Source organism: Podarcis filfolensis, assembly GCF_964270895.1.
Source record: "Podarcis filfolensis genome assembly, chromosome: 16".
NCBI lineage: Eukaryota > Metazoa > Chordata > Lepidosauria > Squamata > Lacertidae > Podarcis > Podarcis filfolensis.
Genome location: NC_139620.1, coordinates 17,798,624 through 17,807,692, shown reverse-complemented (window position 1 = coordinate 17,807,692; position 9,069 = coordinate 17,798,624). Strand labels below are relative to the sequence as shown.

General features: G+C 47.6%; 1 long non-coding RNA gene across 1 annotated transcript; it reads right to left on the bottom strand.

Moving 5' to 3' along the window:
- Positions 1 to 388: 388 nt before the first annotated feature.
- On the bottom strand, positions 389 to 8,343 carry LOC310751438. The gene is made up of 3 exons (XR_014542498.1): positions 6,896 to 8,343; positions 5,432 to 6,349; positions 389 to 3,480 (listed from the first exon to the last, which is right to left on the bottom strand). It is a non-coding gene; the product is annotated as an uncharacterized lncRNA (long non-coding RNA).
- Positions 8,344 to 9,069: the final 726 nt, after the last annotated feature.

Below are 9,069 nucleotides of genomic sequence, written 5' to 3'. Positions count from 1 at the left end.
GGTACCCAAAAGGTCATCTGGTCCAACTCCCTGAAACACTGGGATCACAATTTGGGAGAGACTGTTCTGGAAATGAAATCTCTACACGCCAAATGGATGAACTTTGCCTCCGGCACATATACCCATCAATGCACAAACATGAACACTAAGGCACCCACCATGCAGCACATACCCTGCTGCTGAGGCTGTCGAGGAATGGTTTGAACTGTTGATGGCACATTTTAGGATGTCTTTCCCCCAAAGAACTGACACATTCCTGGTGCTTGAATCCATGGCGCACAGGCTATCTGCAGAACAAATGTGTATTTATTCATATAAATGTTATTGTTCTTGTTAAAATTTGTATACAGTGGTACCTCAGGTTACATACACTTCAGGTTATATACGCTTTGACTCCGCTAACCCAGAAATATTACCTCAGATTAAGAACTTTGCTTCAGGATGAGAACAGAAATCGTGCAGCGGCGGTGCGGCGGCAGCAGGAGGCCCCATTAGCTAAAGCGGTGCTTCAGGTTAAGAACAGTTTCAGGTTAAGAACAGACCTCCAGAATGAATTAAGTTCTTAACCCGAGGTACCACTGTACTGCCCTTCATCCGAAGATAACAGGGTGGTTCACAACATAAAAAGACTATATGGGAACAGAAAATAATAAAAAGGAAAACAAGCTACTGTAACAACTCCCCCTCCCACAAACAGATTTAAAAGGCCATAGAATGCTAATCAGCCAAAGGCCTGAGACAGCAAAGAGGCCCCAACAATGCACAACAGAGGAGGAGGTGACCCTAGTGACAGTGATATTTGATGATGAGAGGAGTAGGATGATACTACTACAACCAGGCTCCACCCTATTCCAGCTAAGAAATGGCGGGGAATGTTGCCACCTCAGCATCCCAGCTAGGGAGTATGCCAAATCCTGAGATTTCAGGGCCCAAACCTGAGACCGAGGGACAGCCTCCAGTGATGGTGGGTATTGATGATGTCACAGAGTGGAGATGTCAATAAGCAAGACACGTTACACATTAATCAGTCTCTGAGATCATGTCCTTCCAAAACAAAAACAAAACCCCACACATACGCCGCCACCTCCTGAGAGTCTATACAATAATTTACAGCCAGGCTGAAGCTTGCAAACAGCACACGTAGTCTTCTTAATTTAAATACTATTACAAATAATAAGTCACCCTTGCCCACCTGGAGAGTCAAGCCCTCCATCTTTTACCAGGGAGCAGGCAGACCTGGAGACTTCAGGTCAGCACTAATTGTCTGGCAACCCTAGTTCTGGCTGACAAAATGTACCCTTTTTTCATCAGGAGGCTCAGAACGGCTCAGTGGCGCTCAAGCAGGCGCTGTGGCCATTTAGCAAAATCAACCTCACCTAGGCCTGCGTTTGTGACTCCCAAGCTCTCTCCGACACACATAAACACACACTTCAAATGGAACCAAGATTAGTTGGTGAACAAGCCCAGGATGGAAAAGGGGAGTTTCTCTCTCTCTGTCTCTCTCTCTCTCTCCTCCACTCTGAGCCCCCACCCCCCTCTGACATCTCTTTCCTTTGTGCTTCTTGGGCCTTGGCATGCCAGAGACTCCTGGGCTCCCTTTGGGGGTGTTGCAGAGAGGCAATTGTGTGTCCCTTGTGGGAACATTACACCACCAAGCCTCCCCTATGGGCCCCATCTAGACAATAATAATTGCATATACCTTTCTGTTTGTGCAGTGGGAGGGAGGGGCACATAAGCATGGGGGGGGGGAGAGAAACAAATCTTCTCCTTGTCTCCCCCCTCCAGTGTGTGTGTGTGTGTGTGTGTTTGCACACGCGTATTTTTGTTCCTCAACACCTGTCTTTAGCACACCCACCCTCCTAAGCAGCTGGACCTGAAATGTCAGGGGGATCAGATTAATCCTACGGGGAGAGATGGGGGCAGGAAGGTTTAATCACTCCCTCTCCCATCACCGCTAGCTTGGCCGATTTGGAACAATGGGCCCTGCCTTCTCTACCTCTTCTTCAGCCATGGCTATGAAGCACACACACACACCCCAGCTTCCCAGCCCCACCACACCAAACCCCTGCCCCATTATGCACCATAAAGTACAGCGCAAATGGATAAAATAAAGCTATTAAAAACCCCTCCACAATGACCAAACTTGTATCAGGGTAAATTAAGGCACAGTCCAACCCTTCCCATCCAGATGGCAGATATTTATCCTAGATGTTTTCTTGTGTCTTCTCACCCCCAGAAGAATTTGCATTGTGGTGTGCATTTCTTTCCCCTTGTGAGTGAAAATAAGCACCTCACTGCTAAAGACAATCAGGAGCACAAAGGGTGGAAAACAAGTGTAGAGAGAGCAGGTGGCCCCAATTCAGGTGAAGTTTGATGTGATGGTCCCACTGAAATCAAACAAGCCTAGTTATTTGTGATTGATTCAATGGGATGGATTGTGATATCATAAACGGAATTTGTCATAATGCTTGAAACAATGCCACCTAACAAGCTGGGGTTTGTGAATGGCCAAACCAGAATCTGAAACTGTAGTGTGAAGCTGTTGCAAACCATGGTTGGGGGATACAGTGGCTTGGCTTTATAACCACTGCAACAAACCATGGTCTGGCACATTGCTTCACCCTCAGACGCTGCTCTTTGGGACAGTACCTTGGGTTCTTCAGGGAAGTGCAGAAAGGAGGAAACCAGTTTGCCTGAACATCTAAAACACAAACCATGGTTTGGAGTCTATAGTTAGTGTAAATCATGGCTTGGTAGGAACCAATCTTGCTCATAACTAATTCTAACAAGGGTTGCAGGACAAGCGTTTAGTCCATTTTGAGCAGAGAAATGATATAGCTACCCTAGCAATCCTGAGAAGAAGAAGAAGAAGAAGAGGAAGAAGAAGAAAAAGAAGAGGAGGAGGAGTGTGGGCTGCCCCTCCTCAGGGCTGGCCCCAAACAAGCTGGTGCTTGGGGCAAAGAACAAGATGGTGCCATGTCAACGGCTGACTGGCCTGGCCATGGAATCTTCTTTCAGCACTGGGGACAGGATCAGGTCCACTACTGTACCTGAGGGCCGCAGGCTAGCTTGAGGATGGAGGAAGCCTGAGGCAGCTGCTTCAAGTTGCCTATTGGAAGAGCCAGTCCTATCCCTACCTCCCCCTTTGTTTATTTGCGGAATGCAGAGGTTAGCACAGGGTCTGCCACCTCCAGCATTAAAGGCTCTCTGGTTCCTGCCCCTTTTACAACAGTAGTGAGACATAAACAGGTGAGACCATGAACAAGAACGAAAGCCCCTTCTTTTTTGCACAAAGCTGGCACCTGCCACATGTTTCCTAGACTCCTCTCTCATCCTGGCACCACACAACCCTCTGGGGCTCCTCCAGTGTTGTCCTCTTACTAAGCTGTCTCCAATCCAGACTCCCAGGAGGTCAGATGCTGTCTGTGAGCACGTAAGACACTCCTGGGGACCTCTGGCCTTGTGAGAATCATCAGGCAACTGTGTGGAGGAATAAGCCACCTCAGCCTTCCACAACCAGATGTTTTGCACTACAACTCCCATCAGCCCCAGCCAGCAGAGCATACCCCAAACATCTGGAGGGCACCAGGTCACACCAGGCTGAGCTAACTTCTCCCTAACATGATAAACAGGAATGAGAAAAAGCAACTTGGTTTCCTTCCCCACTTCCTAATCCCTCCATTCTCTCCCCCTGCTGTCTGGTTCTGTACCACAAGCACCTTCAGAAAGGCAATTTTGCTTTCCTCTTGCGGTTGTCAATGCCCATGTACATTGAGGGCATTGGAATATTATCTTCTTGCAATCACTGCTCAAGGAAGGGGTTGAAGAGAACCCATTATTTAGTCACCTTGGGACATTATGCATATCAGCACATGCAGAGGGACGAGCAGAATCTCACTCATGGGCTCTTGCTGTCCACATTCAGCTGTGTTTTCTGCATGCAAACGGTACATATGCAGGCAGCACCAGGAATCCTCTATGTGTGTACAGGTCTTACATGTGCATTCTTGCCCAAGTTATGCTGAACGCATGTAGGGGGCATGCAAGAAGCTAGCGACTGCAGACAGGAACGTTCTTGCTCTCTCCCACATACACACTGAATGTACACTCGTGTAACGTGTAAGCAAAGCAGATTCCGGGATAAATTACTGGGTGCACAGACACATGACATTCATAACTTTCTGGCATGTCTAGACAGAAATTCTGCTCCTGGGGAAGGGCCACAGCTCAGTGGTAGAGCATCTGCCAAGTTCAATTCCTGTCATTTCCAGGTACAGCTGAAAGAGAACAAAGCCTTGAACTCTGGAGAGCCACCACCAAGGCTGACCCAAGACACTTTGGCCCCTGCGATGGGCCTCCAAAATGGCGTCCACCTCCCTGCCAGGGAAGAAGGGTTGAGGGAAAGTCTACATCAGGAACAATGGGGAAAGAAAGATCTACATCAGGATCTGCTGCCCCTGTGGATTCTGCCGCCAGACGTGGTCACCTCACCTTGCCTCATGGGTGGGCTGGCACTGGCCACTGCCAACCAGTGTAGGCAATACTGAGCATGAGAGGCCAATGGTCTGACTCAGTATAAGGCAGCTTCCTATGTTCTTAGAACTTCCCATCACCATCAAAGGAACACACACAGAGAGACACTGCAAGACTGCCTTAAGCTTTGAAACAAGAGCTTACCTGTAATACAAAGAGGTTGGCATCCGCTAGGATCACAAAGTTGGCACTGCCTCTCCAGCTGTCTTTGTTGTTTCAATGCCAGCCCTCCTCTCTTGTGGTCTCGGCAGCTGCTGTCTGTCTGGACGGCCTGTGGACTGACTGCCGCCGCGGCAGAGGTGGCAGGGAACAGCCCGCCCTGTGTCCATCAGGCCAAGAAGCTGGGAGATATTGCTGCACCCTGCCTGCTTGCCTTGTTTCTCATCCGTATGCACCATGGAAGGTCCGCTTTCCGTGCTGCTGATTGCGAAAGCACCGGACATCTCAGAACAGATCTTGCATTCTGATCCCCCTCGTTCGGCTTTTGTTTGTTTTTCTAAGGTTTTAAAAACACGTTGCAAAATTTGAAAGTTTCTTGCCTGCACATTAGGGGCTTTTTGTGTGAGAAAGCTGAGGAGGGGCATGAGGATCGGTGACCAGGCCAGCTGCGAAAAGTGGAAGACTTTCTCTTTTCCTAAACTAAGCAGGGAGAGACTTTGGTAATATGGCACCCAGAGGGAGGACAAAATTTATCGGCGCGCCCCTCAAAGATTTCTTCTTTTTACAATAATTCATTTTGGTACTTTGAGTAGGTACCTGTATAAATATAGGTATTATTAATATTTATCATCATCATCATTTTGCTCCCCCCCCCAACTCAGCTCCCTATGCGAGGGAACCACCCACACCACCCTTGTCAAGCCAGAGAGGCAGAGACAGAACTGTAGCAGTGCCTTACCTTGTAGAATGGAAGAGTGTCTGCTTAATTCTCTTGGTAAGTTGAGACCCTTGGCTGCAGAATCAAGAGTGAAAATGTGAGAAGGGAAGCAGTTGAAGGCCAAGGAAGAGAGGGGCATTTACAGGGTTTTCAGCTTAGTCAAACAATAACTTCTCTTCCATCCATCCCTCTCCATCTAGAAGGAGATGCAGGGCAGAATGACTCCAGCTGGACCTGCAACACACCCAGAGTCTGAATGGGAGATGCAGGGGTCCTTGCTTCTCTGTCTCACTCTCTCTTTCTCTCTCTCTCCTCCATGAGCTCATACAATCTCATTTTATGGGAGAGACATCTGTTTCGACTCAAAGGGGAGTGGAAGGGGGGAGCCTTCCACTGCCAACAACAAAACAAACCTCCCATCCCTGAGTCACCCCCTCATTTCAATAAAGAAAGAAAAAATACATTTGCTTCCTTTCCATCCCCCAGCCCTTCCTAAGCTTCTGCATTCGGGAAAGGGTGCAAAAGCAACACTTATGTTTAAAAGGCAGCTGGGGGAGAGGGGAAATGCCAGCCTGAGTTGCAGAGGGGGTCTCTTTCATACTTGCATTGTTCTACATAGGGCAGAATGCTTGGGTGTCACCATTTCTGGACCACCCCCTCTTTGAATGTTGCCCATCTCGATAGGGTCGTCACAGTTTTCAAAGGTTTAGAGGGGGGAACATAACTGCCCCTACAGCCTCAGGGAGGGAAGGGGTAAGAGAGTTGCCGTCAGGACTCACCAGCATAAACAGCCAGTTTCCTTGGGGAGGAATCTGAATCCCCTCTTAGAACCAACATCCATTGCAGATCATCACATACTGCATGTATACACTGTAGTATATAGCAGCAGACAGATAAGTAGATGGATCATGGAGACAAGTGGATGAGAGGGCCTATAACCTAATGGGAAGAGCACACGCTGTGAATTAGCGATGTGGTGAAATCTGCCCTCCAATTTTCTCAAACGCTTTCTTCTCCTGTGAAAGATGCTTAATTGCATTACTTAATATGTGCAATTGTGATGATTATTAGTAATAGCAATGTTTGGTTTTGAATGCGGCATTTGTATTGCATTTCAAATATTGATTCGTTATTGAGGGGATTTGTCAACCCCTGAAGACATTTCTACTGGAATATAAAGCAATGCTGTATATAAATTAACTAAATAAATGAAAGAAGATTCCAGTTTTTATGCCTTCCTCTTTAGCATTTTGGCAGGGGTGGAGATTTGAGCTTACCTTATTGCTGCAAGGTGGCCCAGGGTGCTGTGTGTGCACCTATAACTCTCAGTGTGGCTAAGTTTCATGTTGCTGTAGCAAAACCCACCAGAGACTGACCATACATGTTTTGTAATTTTCCTCTTTGGAGTTTGTGACATGATTGTAACTTCCAAAATGTCAATGCCCATCTTATTTTACTTATTTATTTTACTTATCTTTTATTTACCTTGTTTTACTTGTTTCTCTTATCTTAGCATGCACATTTGGATAATATGTGCTTCTCATTTAGTTTCTTTAGTGCTGGTCATTGGCCATAACAATAAAGGTTTGGTTGTGTGTCTGTTTTTTGGATGTCTTCTTTAAAGCCCAGGAACTCAGAGCATAGACTACTGTGGAGAAAATTTGTATAATCAAAGAAAGGACATGGGCAAACAACTCTTGGCCACCTGATAAGTAAGCCAAGTGTAACAACAACAACAAAAACGCCACAACCCAATCAATGAGGATTTTCAAACACATTTTTTCTCTCCTCAATAATTGTAGAATCGTAAAAACAAGAACAAACCCCACAGGATCAATTTATGGCACAGCGCGACATTGAATGAATGGGAGTGCAGCTTCCCAATAGACTGTGGCGGTCTCTGTTAGTGAGTGGGTGGGTCCTTTCAACTGCTCTGCCTTGAGCACCAAAACATCTTGCACCAGGCCTGTTTTTACTCTCCCTTTACCTATCCCCGACCTGTTAAGAATAAGAAGAGCTCTGCTGGATCAAGCCAATGGCTCATCTAATCCAGCATCCTATTCTCATAGCCACTAACTAGAAGCTTATGAGAAGCCCATAAGCAGGACCTGAGTGCCACAGCACTCTCCCTTTGAGCTGCTTCCAGCAGCTGGTATTTGAATGCATTACTGCTTCCAACAGTGGAGGTAGGGTGCAAAGCCAATAGCCCTTTCCTCTTGCTGGTCTAACACATAAGTGGGGCCAGTGGTGGCATAGTGGTTAGCATCGGACTACGAACTGGGAGACCAGAGTTCAAAACTACTTGGCCATGAAGGTCACAAGGGTGACCTTAGGCCAGTCACTGCCTCTCAGCCTAACCTGCCTCACAGGGTTGTTGTGGGGATTAAATGACACCATGTACTCCACACAGAGCTCCTTGGAGAAAAAGGTGGGATATAAATGCAGTAAATGAATCCTGAGGCACCCCACAAATGAGAGCCCAGGGGTCTGAACACTCATACCCTAACACCACTTTCTGGACATGGCCCAGGAGGAAGGAGTGGAACCAGTATAACAGTGCCCCCAGCTCCCAGCTCCTTTAGACGGTTCAGAAGGAGGTCATGGTTGATGGTATCAAAGGCCACTGAGAGATCCAGCAGAACTAGGAAACAGCTTTCACCTTTGTGAAAGCCCATCGCCCAGCCCTTCCCAACTCGCTTTTATGAGCCAGGATGGGCAAGGATCAAGGAGACAGGTGGTCGATTTCACTCATCCAAGCAGCCTGTCCACATCCTCAGAGGTAACAGATTGGAATTGATCCCATGCAACTTGACTACACAGGACTCCAGCACTTTCCTGCCCTGGCCTTGCTCCCACAGTATAGTCTACCTCTTTCAATTCTGAGCAACTTTATCTGCAAAAAACTTTGCAAAATCATTGCAAGAAATCTTGGGTTCCTTACCAGGCCCCGATGGTGGTGGTGGTTCCATTAGATTGCGAACCTACTGCTGTTTTCTGCAGATGCAATAGAGGCGGTGAAGAAGGTCCTCTTTGCTGTTGCTATCGCCACTTGGTAGGCTCGACGTTGAGCTCTAATCAGTGTCTGGTCCAATTCAGATTGAGTTTTCCGCCACCGGCGCTCTAGTCGTCTCAGCAATTGTTTCGTCACCCTCAGCTCTGGGGAAAACCACAGGGCTGTCCGGGGTCCATGCAACTTTGGAGCCAGACAGTTGATAGCCCTGGTTAACTTGTCATTCCAGTGGACCACCAGGGAATCAGCTGAAAGGCCAACAACATGGGATAAAACATCCCCTGGCCTACCACTCTCTGGAAGCCATTTGGATCCATTAAGTGGCAGGAGCGGACCATCCGAATCTGTCCCACCTCCCTGCAGAGGGTAAGGGTCGCAGCAAAGTCCAGTTGTACCAGGAAGTAATCCAACAATGGCACTTCTTTTGTTTTGCTTTTACTTAGTGTCCGATCAACCACATCCATAGAGCTGAATACCAGGTCTAGGGCATGCCTGCAATTATGAGTTAGGCCAAAGTTATTCAGGGACAACTCCGCGTAGGCCATGCTTTCCATGAAGTCCCAAGCGGCCCCTTGTAAGGTCGAGTTGGCATGGGTGTTAAAATCCCCAAGGACAACCAAACTAGGTGTCTCTAGGAGAATATCCGCCA